This window comes from Felis catus, chromosome F2 (assembly GCF_018350175.1).
Source record: "Felis catus isolate Fca126 chromosome F2, F.catus_Fca126_mat1.0, whole genome shotgun sequence".
Lineage (NCBI taxonomy): Eukaryota > Metazoa > Chordata > Mammalia > Carnivora > Felidae > Felis > Felis catus.
In genome coordinates, this window is record NC_058385.1 from 44535552 (window position 1) to 44547609 (window position 12058).

The 12058-nt window shown below is 44.7% G+C and overlaps 1 long non-coding RNA gene across 2 annotated transcripts; it reads left to right on the forward strand.

Annotated features, from left to right (window-relative positions):
• The first annotated feature begins 124 nt into the window (after positions 1-124).
• Positions 125-5272, forward strand: LOC109495909. Of its 2 annotated transcripts, none has more exons than XR_006592555.1 (3): positions 125-405; positions 1419-1513; positions 5129-5272. It is a non-coding gene; the product is annotated as an uncharacterized LOC109495909 (long non-coding RNA). The 2 variants fall into 2 exon arrangements; XR_002151631.3 differs by lacking the exon at positions 5129-5272 and adding an exon at positions 1897-2130.
• Positions 5273-12058: the final 6786 nt, after the last annotated feature.

Below are 12058 nucleotides of genomic sequence, written 5' to 3' on the forward strand. Positions count from 1 at the left end.
CAATGGATTAATCAAGAAAAAAAAAAGCAAGATTTTGTCGTCAAAATTTCCCAACAGTTCAAGGGCGGTAGACCTGGATTTAAGTTCATTCAGTCTTCTATTCCTTATCAGCGGCATGGCTTTGGGCAAATTCTCTGAAAGTCAGTTTCCTAATTCATAAAGTTGGGGATGATATTTCAAAGGCTGTTGTAAACATTCAGTGCTTGGTAATATGAGCGAGAAACGCCTTACAGTCAGCTCTGTTCACCAAACACTTGGTGCCAGGAGCCAGAGGCACAGGGATGAATAAAGCATGGGCTCTGTGCCCCAGGGGCTGACAGCGAGGTGAGCAGACAGGTAAACAGGTAACTTTAGGGTGAGAGCTGGGAGACAAGAAAAAAGTTGTTCGCAGCTCAGCTTGGGAAGGTAAGTGGTACCTGAGAGGGTCACCTAGAAGGGGGTGATGAGTGTTCTGAATCCTGAAGGATGAGTTAGCCAGTGCAGGAGAGGGGTGGGGGTGAGCAGGGCTGACAGCAGGAACAGGCATAAACCAAGGCCAGAGACAGCATAGTGTGCATATCTCCACGTTAGTCTTGGGTGAGAGGAGATCTACCCTAGAATAGGGACAGGAGGACCAGCAGGGCCAGGAAATTTAGGTTTCGTGTGCTGGGGTATCAGGGTTGGACTTGACTCCTAATGGGAGCCACTGAGTAAGTTTACAACAGGTCAGGATTGGTGCTTTAAAAGATTCCCTGCCGGAAGGGCAGGGATGGTTTAGGTGGAAAACACCAGAGACAGAGAGACAAGTTAAGAGGCTGCAATGACTCAAGTGAGGATACATGATGACAACTGGAGACTGGAGAGATTTCAGAAATGTTTCCAAGCAAAACCAGCACAACCTGTTGATGGGGGGGGGGGGGGAGAGAAGAAGGGAAGGAGGGGGAGGAGCTGGGAAGTAGGGGGAGGAGAGAGAAGAGAGAGTCTATGATTGTGTTCTAGTTTAGGCTACTGGCTGCTAAGACAGCACAACTTGCCCACACTGGGGACTAGGAAAGAGGATTCTGTCTAGGGGGAGAGGGTGAGCTCAGCTGGAGTTGAAGGCTCCTTGAATTTGAGGAGCTTGTGGGGCATCTGAGCAGAAAACGATGTGCACGATTATCCTAAGATGCAGGGGTGAGGTCTGGGGCCAGAGAGATTTGGGAGTCACCAGTGTGCAGGTGGATGAGACTGGCCAGGGAAACCACATGGCCTCCATCTTTTGGAGTAGGACCAGGCAAACTTTTTCTATAAAGGGCCAAATAGTAAATAGGTTTTGTGGACCATATGGTCTCTTACCATAACTATCCAACTCTCCCGGTGCAGTGCAGAAACAGCTACAGGCAGTATGTAAATTAATGTGCATGGCTGTGTTCCAATAAAGCTTTGTTTACAAAAAACAGGTGGCTGGCACAAACCAGAGTTTGCTGACTCCTTCCTTTTCTAGAGAGAGAAGAGCGGAGTGCAGAACACAAGGCCAACAAGGACCACTTGAGAGGTAAGAGAAGAAACTTGCCGGTCCTCTTGGCGAGTGAGTGACAGAATCCCAAACCAAAGGGAAGTTCAGTAACTGATAACTAAAACCTGGGAAGGCAGGGATGGAGCCGGACCTCTAGATCCAGGAACTGATTTTTGGGCACGGGCTTCATCCTCAGGCCAGCCCCACATGGTGGGGGCATGGCCAGAGCAACTCCTAATGTCCATCCACTCCTAATGTCTGAGCCTGGGTTCAGAAAGGTAAAGGGAGTGTGACAGGTTGGTTACTGTTCCCGGTTCTTCGTGCCCCACTCCCATGCAGAGATATTTGTATTATCCACTCCCACTCCTCCCCCCCTCCCTCCCCTCCAATTACCAAGTGACTGCAATTCCTCCCACTTACAGGCAGCTTCTCAGTGATGCTGGGTTGGGCCACACGGTCTGCTTTGGAAATGTGGATAGTGACAATGTGACAGTTCTGGGTCAAGGCCATCCGAGGCATCCTGTGTTTCATCTTGCTCTGTATTCCTGGGCTCTCTTCTGAGAAGAGTAGGCCCTAAGTAGCCGCTGGTCCAGAGAGAATGAAGCCTGGGAAGCACACCTGAGGCCAATCCTGGCCACATCGGGCCTACAGACTCATGGATGAGAAAATAAATATTGGTTGTTATAAGCCACTGAGATTTTGAGAGTATTTGTTATACAGCAACACAGATCCATTAAAGGTGTGCCCCAACCAGCTTCATTTAGAAAGTCCTGGTGGAAAACTGGCCTGATTTGGGACGTGTGACCCATCTCTGGCTCAATTACTGAGGGCAGAGAGATTTGGTTTTATGCTTGGCCCACAGGGATTGTTGCTCACTCTCTTCAGGGAGGTGGGGGCAGTTACCAAGGTGAGGAGAGGGAGGCTGAGTGATCAAAGGCTGCAGCCAGTGCCGTGAAGAAGTGGCATACAGTCATGCCAGGGAGACGGGCAGGGGAGAGTAACAAAAATGAAGATATGTTGAATTATGCCACAGGTGGCAAAGAGAAGGGCAAGACAATAAATGAAAGGTATTCACTGGCTTTGGCAATAATGACCAATAGAAGCCTGGGTGGTTTACAGTGTTGGGGGTGCCAGCCAGGTTATAGTTGATGGCAATATTTCCATAAACTGTAATTCACTATACGAGTGTTAGCTATTCCTAAAAAGGACCTTAGGTAGGGAGCAGGTTAGGAGTCTGTTAAGGGAGAGTCAGGAGTTTCACTTACTAGTGCGTGTCTTTGAAGCCACAGGTGGCCCCGGGGAGAAGGGAGTGTTGGGATCACCCACATGAGAGGGAGGTGATTTTCGAAGTGGGAGATATATCCCGCAAGGATGGAACCAGGATGAAGGGTGGAGCACAGTCCTGGTGTGACCCTCAGGGCCGACAGCAGCAGAATTGTATCTGGAGGGCCGACAGCAGCAGAATTGTATCTGGGAACCAGACATGAAGGCAGGATCCAAGCGACATGGAATTGAAAACAGCAGGATTTAGTGAGAGATCACGAGGGAGGTGAGAGAGGCCAAGGGAGGAGAGAGCTGATAAGAGTATCTGGGCTCAGGCCTGGAGAAACGGTACCAGAGCCAGTCCTAACACAAGTGTCCAACTGGCAAAATATTAGTCTAGTGCCCTCCCCCTTTTGGGACTCTGACCTTCTCTTGACTTCTTTCCAGGCCTCCTTCCTTAGCCCCTGTCCTCCTTCTGCATCCTGTCTCTCTTGCCTTTACTGACATCTGACTGTGTGGGACTTTCCAAGGCTGTGTCCCACCCAAGCTGGTCCTCCCCAGCCAGTCCCCCAACATCTTTCCCTCTGCCTCCTCTGAAACTGTACTGTGTTGTGTCTCATTCCTTTGGTCTCCACTCTCAAGGTGGCATCTAGGAATGGGTGCATGCCAAGATACTAACGTTAATAGGTCTTCTTCCATGGCTATTTGCATTCTAAACGGACTCTCCTGGTAACATGACATCTTAACCCAAAGGATTTTTTCTGTCAAAGGAATAAAACTTGGGCAGATGGAGGTGGGGCATGCAAAGTTGCCTCTCAGCTCTTACCATATAATAGGTTTGTCACTGATGGGGCTTGTCATGAACTGGAGAAGACATTAAGAGAAAAATAAGAACCTTAGTTTTAGGTGACAACACAACAGATTTTAGATGTAATTGCCAAATGAAGATGCCTTGATGTGGGAAATATAGGGCTAGACAAATGGCCACAAATCCGAGGTCAAGATGTAGTTACCCATATCCTGGTATTACGCTTTTCTTCCAGTTTATATCTTCCATGCTGTGGCGGAGTCCAGACTTCTGCTGCTCAGTTAAGAAGGCCAGCTAGGTGGGCGAATTAGTGAAGGTTCTCCAGAGAGAAAGAATCAATAGGAGATGCAGATATAAATATAGAGATATGGATACAGATCTCATGTGATTATGGAGACTGAGAAGTCCCAAGATCTGCAGTGAGCAAGTTGGAGATCCAGGAGAGCTGATGGTGTCAGTTCTAGTCTAAACAGAAGGTTTGAGACCCAAGAAGAGTCAAATTTTCAGCTCAATAATGAAGACCGGAAAAGACTGATGTTCCAGCTCATCAATCAGGCAGAAGGAGATCTGTCTTACTCAATCTTTCTTTTTTCAATTCAGGCCTTCAACTGATTGGAGGAGGCCCACCCACACGAGGGAGGGCAATCTGTTTACCAGTCTACTGACACAAATCCTAATCTCATCCAGAAACACCCTCACATTACACCTAGAATAATGTTTGACCCAACGTCTGTGTGCCCTGTGGCCCAGTCAAGTTGACATTTAAAATTAACCATGACAGTGAGCTCCTGAAGGAGGGAATAAGATGATCTTGTGTTGCATTGAATACCAATGAAATGGCCTGTGGAACCAGGTGTGACAAATGTGGCAGGCACAAGTCTCACAGACATAAGTTTGATCATTTGTACCACTTTTCTTTGGCCTGGAGCTTGGTTTCTGTAGTAATCCAGTTTGTCCTGTAGGTTTTCTATGACCGTTTTACTTGAACAGGATTTACTTTCTATCTTTCTCCGCCTCTCCTTTTCCTTCTCCTGCATCGACATTATCATCATACTGTCATCAGCAGTAGCCGAGGTTTATTGAATGCCTGCTGCTCTCATAGCTCTGTGCCAGGAAGGAATCTGGGAGTCATGGGGAGAACTAGATCTATCCCTTGCTTTGAGTGGCTTAATTACAGTTCAGGAGACAGAACATACGCGTAAAGAGACGGGTAAATGCAAACCAACTATGAACTAGTTAACTAGGTGCTAAGTGCGGTGGGACCTTCGTCTTAAGACTGCTGAAAAGGAGAGATTAGCAGCTGAAAGTGGTCTGGAAAAGCTTCAAGACATTTCTGACCTTTGAGCAGCGCCTGATGGAAGAGTGCGTCCAAAATAAGTGTCAGGAAGGAGAGAGACGGCAGGAAGGGAGAACGCCCTGGACAAAAGTGAAAAGTGTCAGTGTGTGCAGGGACAGACAGCAAGTCCCGGTTTGGTGGGCTCCTGAGCCATCGAACAGCTTGATGCCTGGAGAGTAGCATCCAGGAACAGCTTTAGGTCCAGGTTGCTAATTAAAATTTTTTCACTGTGTGTGAAATTTTCCAGGATCAGCAACGGAGAGTCATCTGCGTCTCATGGAGGCGTCTCCTCCTCAACACAACTTTCTAAACCTGTCCAGCCAGTCAAGAATCACTGCTGCTCTACCCAGTGACACACACTCCCTCTGAAAAAGCCTGGAATTGCACATGATTAAAAGAAAAAAAAAAAAAAGCAACTAAAGAAAAAGGCTCTGTTTTCACGTGCACAGTTAATGCTGTTTTTCTATGGTTTGTCCTGTTTGCCTGTCACAGCAGTGGTGTGCTGTGGATTTTAAAGCGAGCATGGACTGGTCTAGTGGTTCTCCCGCAGGACCCTGCTCAGTGCTGTGCTCAGTTTGCTTTGGAGACGGCACAGAAACTGTGCGTGCGACGAGACAGTGTTAGCTTTGCTTCCTGTCAGCCAATAGTGCAGCTCACTTCCTCCCTCCAATTTCCCCAGACCTCCTCAGACCTCGGGAGGCTGTGTAGGTTATGGAGAGAGTCAAACGCTGTGAGAAACTACACATGCTCCAGTCCTGCTCTGCTGCAAACCAGTTGTGTGGCCTCAGGCAAGTCCCTTTATCTCTCATTTGCTCATCTGTGAAATGAGAGGTTTGGACTGATGACCATGCAGAATGTTTCCAACTCTGAAGGATGAGTTTAGGAGGATTTGTACCTTCTTTGAATTGCATCAGACAGTGTTTTTCTCCTCTGGCTGCTTAAGGGAGGAGAGAGTAGCTCTAGAAGGTCCTCATTCCTCTCTCTAAAATGGCTTGAGATATTAGTCCCTAATCAAAGAGAGTTGGCTTTTACCTACGAAACACATTTTTTTAATGCTTATTTATTTTTGAGAGAGAGAGAGAGAGAGAGAGAGAGAGCGTGTACGCATGAGTGGGGGAGGAGCAGAGAGAGGGAGACACAGAGTTGGAAGCAGGCTCCAGGCTCTGAGCTGACAGCACAGAGCCCCAAGCGGGGTTCGAACTGGAGAACAATGAGATCATGCCCTGAGCCAAAGTCAGACGCTTAACCGACTGAGCCACCCACGCACCCCCTACCAGATACATTCAAAAAATATCTTTTATGGGTATTTTCAAAAGATGGAATATTTAGAGAACTCTAAATGTAGGAGGACTAACATTCAAATAATGCCACAATTTAGTAGCTGTATGATCTTGAACCTGTTCCTTCAATTTCTGGGACTCGGTTTCCTCATTTGTATAATAATAATAACAATGACAAGAACCACAGTCCTGAAGGGAATTGTGAGGATTAAATATGTAAGCATCAAGCCCTTAGGACAGTGCCTACACATAGTAAATATCCATGAACTGGAGCCATTAGTATGAGTGTCGCCGGTGTATTGGGGAGGAAATGAAGTGTAGGGTTATAGCAGTTGCCAGCGGGAACGGGATTAAGGCAGATCTGAGTTTCAGTCTGGGCTTTGTCTCTAACCAGCTGTGTGGCTTGGGCAAGTCATTTTACTTCTTCATGCCTCAGTTTCTTGCTCTTTATGGGAATAATAATAATTCCTGCTTTGTAGAATTATGAATGAACTTCCAGCGAGACAAGGCATTCACTGAGCCTGAAGAAGACAGAGCAAGCCTTCCACAAATTTCATCACAATTGCAAACAAACAAAAGTAATAACAAGTGCTGTGCTTCCTTCCCCCACTGGCTTTCCTCCAAGGGTGGCAGCGGTGAAAGGAAAATGTCCTGAGGAGAGGGATTGAATCATGCTTCGTAAGGGCAAGACCATCTCCACCTGGTTTATCCTATAGCTTCAGTATCTAGCAGGGTGCCCAGCACATGCGGACCCCAGAAAGAAAGCCCTTACTGATAGTGGAAGCGAGAAAGAGACGCTCAGAAGTCATTCTTCTTTGGCAAGACCTGGCTTAGTTTTCAGGCTTTCAGGCTTATGTCGTCTTCTGCCTAAACAATTCCACTCAGGAGGACATTCAGAGATGTCGAGACCCCCTCTTTACTCCAGACTAGTCCTGTCCAAAAGAAATATGATGTGAGCCACATATGGAATTCTATTTTATTTTTATTTTTAAGTTTATTTATCTCTTTAGGGAGGGGAGAGGAGCAGAGGGGGAAAGAGAGACAGATTCTTAAGCAGGTTCCATGCTCAGCGTGAAGCCCGATGTGGGGCTCAATCTCATGATTGCAAGATCATGACCTGAGCCCAAATCCAGAGTAAGACATTTAGCTAACTGAGCCACCCAGGCACCGCCCACATATGGAATTTCAAAAGTCTTAGTAGCTTTGGTAAAGTAAAGAAAAATAAGTGAAATTCATTTTAATAATGTACTTTATTTAACCCGCTATATCCAAAATATTATCATTTCAACAAATAATCAAAATTAAAATCAAAATCAAAATTATTTAATATTTTTTGTATTAAGTTTGAAATCTGGTATGTATTGAATTTGCTGCAGATCTCAATTCAGGCAGCATATTTCTTTAAAAAATTTTTTTTAATGTTTACTTTTGAGAGGCAGAGAGACAGAGAGACAGAGCAAGAGCACTGGAGGGACAGAGAGAGAGAGAGAGAGAGAGAGAGAGAGAGAGAGGGAGACACAGAATCCAAAGCAGGCCCCGGGCTCTGAGCTGTCAGCACGAAGCCGGATACGGGCCTCGAACTCACAAGCTGTGAGATTGTGATGTGAGCCGAAGTCAGCCGCTTATCCAACTGAGCCACCCAGGCGCCCCGAGAGAGCATATTTCACGTGCTCAACAGCTTCATGTGTCTAGTGGCCCCTATATTGGAAGGCATAGCTACAGACTAAGAAAGCAAGACCAAGCCTCTTCTTCCATGCACCCTCAAACCCACCCTTCAGTTTCACTTCCTGCCTGAGGACCCACTTATTTCCCAGGTGGCTGCCCTAGAGAAAGGCTTCAGGCTTCTTAGAAGATACACCCACCACCCACATGGCTGTGCTCTGCCCTTACATGTCTCCCTAGAAAAACCATACGAGAACACAACACCATAGCCTCAACGCCCATTCCACAGGATATACATGTACAACAGGGAATTAATTTTTCAAGGCATTTCCAAGCTTGCTACTTGAAATATCAATGATCTAATAGTGTCAACTACCATCCTCTTTTTTCAGTCATGCCTTTGGAGATCTTTTCCCACTGTGATCTGGCCTTTATTCAACCCTCTCTGGTAATTCACTTATTGAGGGCCTGCTATGAACAGCAGAGTTAGGAGCATGGTAACGAACAGGAAGAATGCAATCAGTGCCTGCCCTTGGGAATGTTAAACTTGGGTTGGACAGGAGGATGAGTAAGCAGGATCCTTTTTTTTTTTTTAATGTTTATTTATTTTTGAGAGGGGGAGGGGAGGGGCAGAGAGAGAGAGGTGAGACACAGAATCCGGAACAGACTCCAGGCTCTGAGCTGTCAGCACAGGGCCCCCAACCTGGGGCTTACACTGACAGGCCATGAAATCATGACCTGAGCCGAAGTCAGATGCTTAACCGACTGAGCCACCCAGGTGCCCCAGCAGCTTATAACATGGTATAATGGGGGGAATAAATACTAAGTTCTCTGGAAACTCATAGGAAGGCAACTAACCTAACACAGGAGCCTGTGTGTGTACGTGTGTGTGTGTGTGTGTGTGTGTGTGTGTGTGTGTGTGTGTGTAAGGGGGCAATCAGGGAAGCAACATCTAAAGTAAAACCTGAAGTTTGAGTTAAAATTGGAGTGTGGGGTTGTTGGGTGTGGGGCTGGAGAAAGAAAGAGAACATTCCAGGTGAGAAGAGAACAATCACATGTTCCAGAGGGTTCAAAGTAGGGGGTCTGCAAATCATCCCATCCAGCTGGAGTCTGGGAAGACTAAATTTGTGGCTTGGGTAGGCATAGAGGAGGCAAGGAATAACTGTGGTTAATAGGTAGGGCTGTATTTAAATTCCATTGTAAAGATCCTAGGAACTCCAGCTCTGGTTCTGATTCCTTGCCTGCTGTTTACAGGGTATCTCCATGTTTCACTTACATTCAGCATGTTCCAAATCACTCATCACCTTCACTCCTCTGCTAAATATTCCATACCGGTTCTCTATCCTAATTTCTCTGTCTCTCATAATGAGATCAGCATAATTTCAGTCCCCCCTGCAGCTAAGACATCTTTCATCTCTTCTATATCTTCACCCCTGTACCCAAGCCATCACTAAATCTCACTGATTTTTTGACTGAGTATCTGAAGGCTTTGGTTCAAGCACTTTCTGGCTTCCTTGAAGATAATTCATCACTCATTTTTCTATAATAGCTTTAAATTTTCACCAAGGCTATCCAAACTCCGAGTGGTATAACTTGTACTCCTTTGAGATATCATTTTGGAACAAACCAGCAGTTTTAAAAATCACATCAGATTATAAAGTAGGAAAATAATTCCAGCAGTCCAGAAAAGCCCCAAGTAATTTTTGTTGGAAATACATTTTATTTATTTTTTTGATTCTAATGTCTTCTTATGTCTTAAAAAAAATCATCTACCTTCCTCTTGAAATTGTAAGGTCATATTACCAACATAGAGAATCCATAAATAGGGATTTTTATTTGTCTAATTGTGCCCCTCCCTTTCTACACAAGCCCTTTCCTGGATGTATTACCTGCATGTTTACTCACTCTAAAAAAATGTTCAACACTGTTTAAACTTGCCCTTGATTACCAAGTATCTTACTTCACATTGGCTCGGCAATTCATTATAACCACACCCTGTACTGGACATGGAAAATTTAAAACACAAGAACCAGACTGCATTTTGTGTCTCATGAATAAATGAGAGGAGAAACGATGATCTCCTCTGGTTGCATTTTGTCAAATTGTAAGCAAAATGTCCACGGGCTGAAATTTCCATTTTAATCAGCAAGTATTTAGTGAGATTTAAGGACTGTGTTCAGCGTGAAACTACTTGTTAGAGGTATGGTAACCACGTTTTCTACAAATTAAAAATGAGGACACATGGTGTGACAAGTACTGAAATCAGTACTACCCTGGAGAATTTGGGTTAAACTATTCGATTGCTTTAGGAAATGCAAGATAAATATTGTCCCTCAAGTTTATAATTTTATTGGAAACACAAGTCCAACACACATTTATTTACTTGGCCACCGAAGAGTGAACACTTCGTATAGGGGGTACTTTGTTAGCTGGTAAAGTTACAAAGATGGAAAATGTAGACGGTTGCCTTAAATGCTTTCTGAAACAAGGTAGGACCTTGTGAGGCTAATTTCATGTGTCAACCTGGCGAGGCTACCGTGCCCATTTGTTTGGTCAAAACTAGCCTCGATGTTGCTGTGAAGGTATGCATGTTTTAGTTGCAATTCACATTTACATCGGTAGACTTTGTACATCTACATCAGTAGACATCCACAATGTGAATGGTCCTCATCCAAACAGTTGAAGACCTTACGAGCAAAGATTGAAGTTCCCTTCAAGATGGGAAAATTCTGCCTTTAGACTCAAGACTGCAATATCGACTCTTGCTAGAATTTTCAGCCTATCCGCCTACCCTGCAGATTTTGAATGTACTGCTTTCCACAGTCGTGTGAGCCAATTCCTTAAATACATCTATCTCTCCTCTCTGTACACACGCACACACATGCACGTGTGCGCACACACACATACATCCTGTTGGTTCTGTTTTGCTGGGGAACCCTAATATAGTTCTCATAAGAACTGTTTTTTATTTCCCATTCCTGAGATAATCTATGCATTTTTAGGCATAATTGTATAATACCCTCCCCCCCCCAACAAATGGTAACATCCCACTTCACAATATGTCTTCTAGCAATGTTTTTAAACATATGGCATTCACTTTCAAGGCCCAACTTGCTGCTAAAGAGAAAATTTAGAAGCCGAAGTGGAATTATCAGAACAAAGTTGCCTAGTTTCAAGTGGGATGAGAAGTGAAAGAATTATGCAGAGAGCTTGAGGAACTCCCAAAAGTGTTCAAGTCAAGGAGGCGACAGAAACGAAAGCAGAGAGAAGGCAGCTTTGGCCTTCTGCTGACAAAATTTGGAGGAAAGAAAATGCACGGCAATTGGGTCTGTGTCTGTGAGTATCTTTACAGTGGAAAAAGATACTGTGGGAAGAAAGGACAATAGAGCAAAACTGGTCAGAGAAATTGGGATAATGATCAAAATTGCCCTGGGGGAAAGAAAGGAGCAAAGAATTATCATTTAAGATCTAGAACTGTGAGTTCAGCACTAGATTAATGTTTGGGGGTAGGGGGGGCGTTGGGGTCTCTATGAACTGTTCCATTGGAAAATGGTACAGGATGATCTGTTCTAAAAGGAAATGTGGGCACTCTGTAGCAAGAGAATCCTGGATGGAATAAGTGATAGTTGATTTCCACATCTGATTTAAGCACGTAGCAGGCCTGTTTCTCTGAACTGGCAATAGAAAACACTTGGAAGGGAGAAATCTTATGAATAATTAGACATAATTAGGTTGTCAGCTCATATATCATTATGCCTTGCCTCTCAGGGATGTTTTGCAGATTAATTAGTTAATGTTTGTAAAATAAGCTCCAAGTGCCATGTATCATTGGCACAGAATTTGATTTTCAGTATGATGAATGTAATTAAGTCATGTTGATTTCATACAAACTTTCATTGCAGGCTAACGTCTTTTCTGGAGTGTTCTGGAGACATTGGGGCATGGGTTCTTGTACTGACATTTCATCAAGAAAAGCTCTTGATGTGGGGAACACTGTGACAGGCATTTTGCATCGTGTGTGATGCACAGCTAGGGTGAGATGAGGAATTTCAAGTGTCAGATTAGAATTGTGGCTTCTACTGATCAATAGAGGTTATGTTTTACATGATCCCCAGCTTGACAATATAGTAATTAAAAGCAAACACTTTAAAAATCAAGATCAGCAGGAGAGAGAATAATTAAGGGTTTTATATGGGGCCCTATGTGAACTTTACCTGCTATATGATGTGTACATT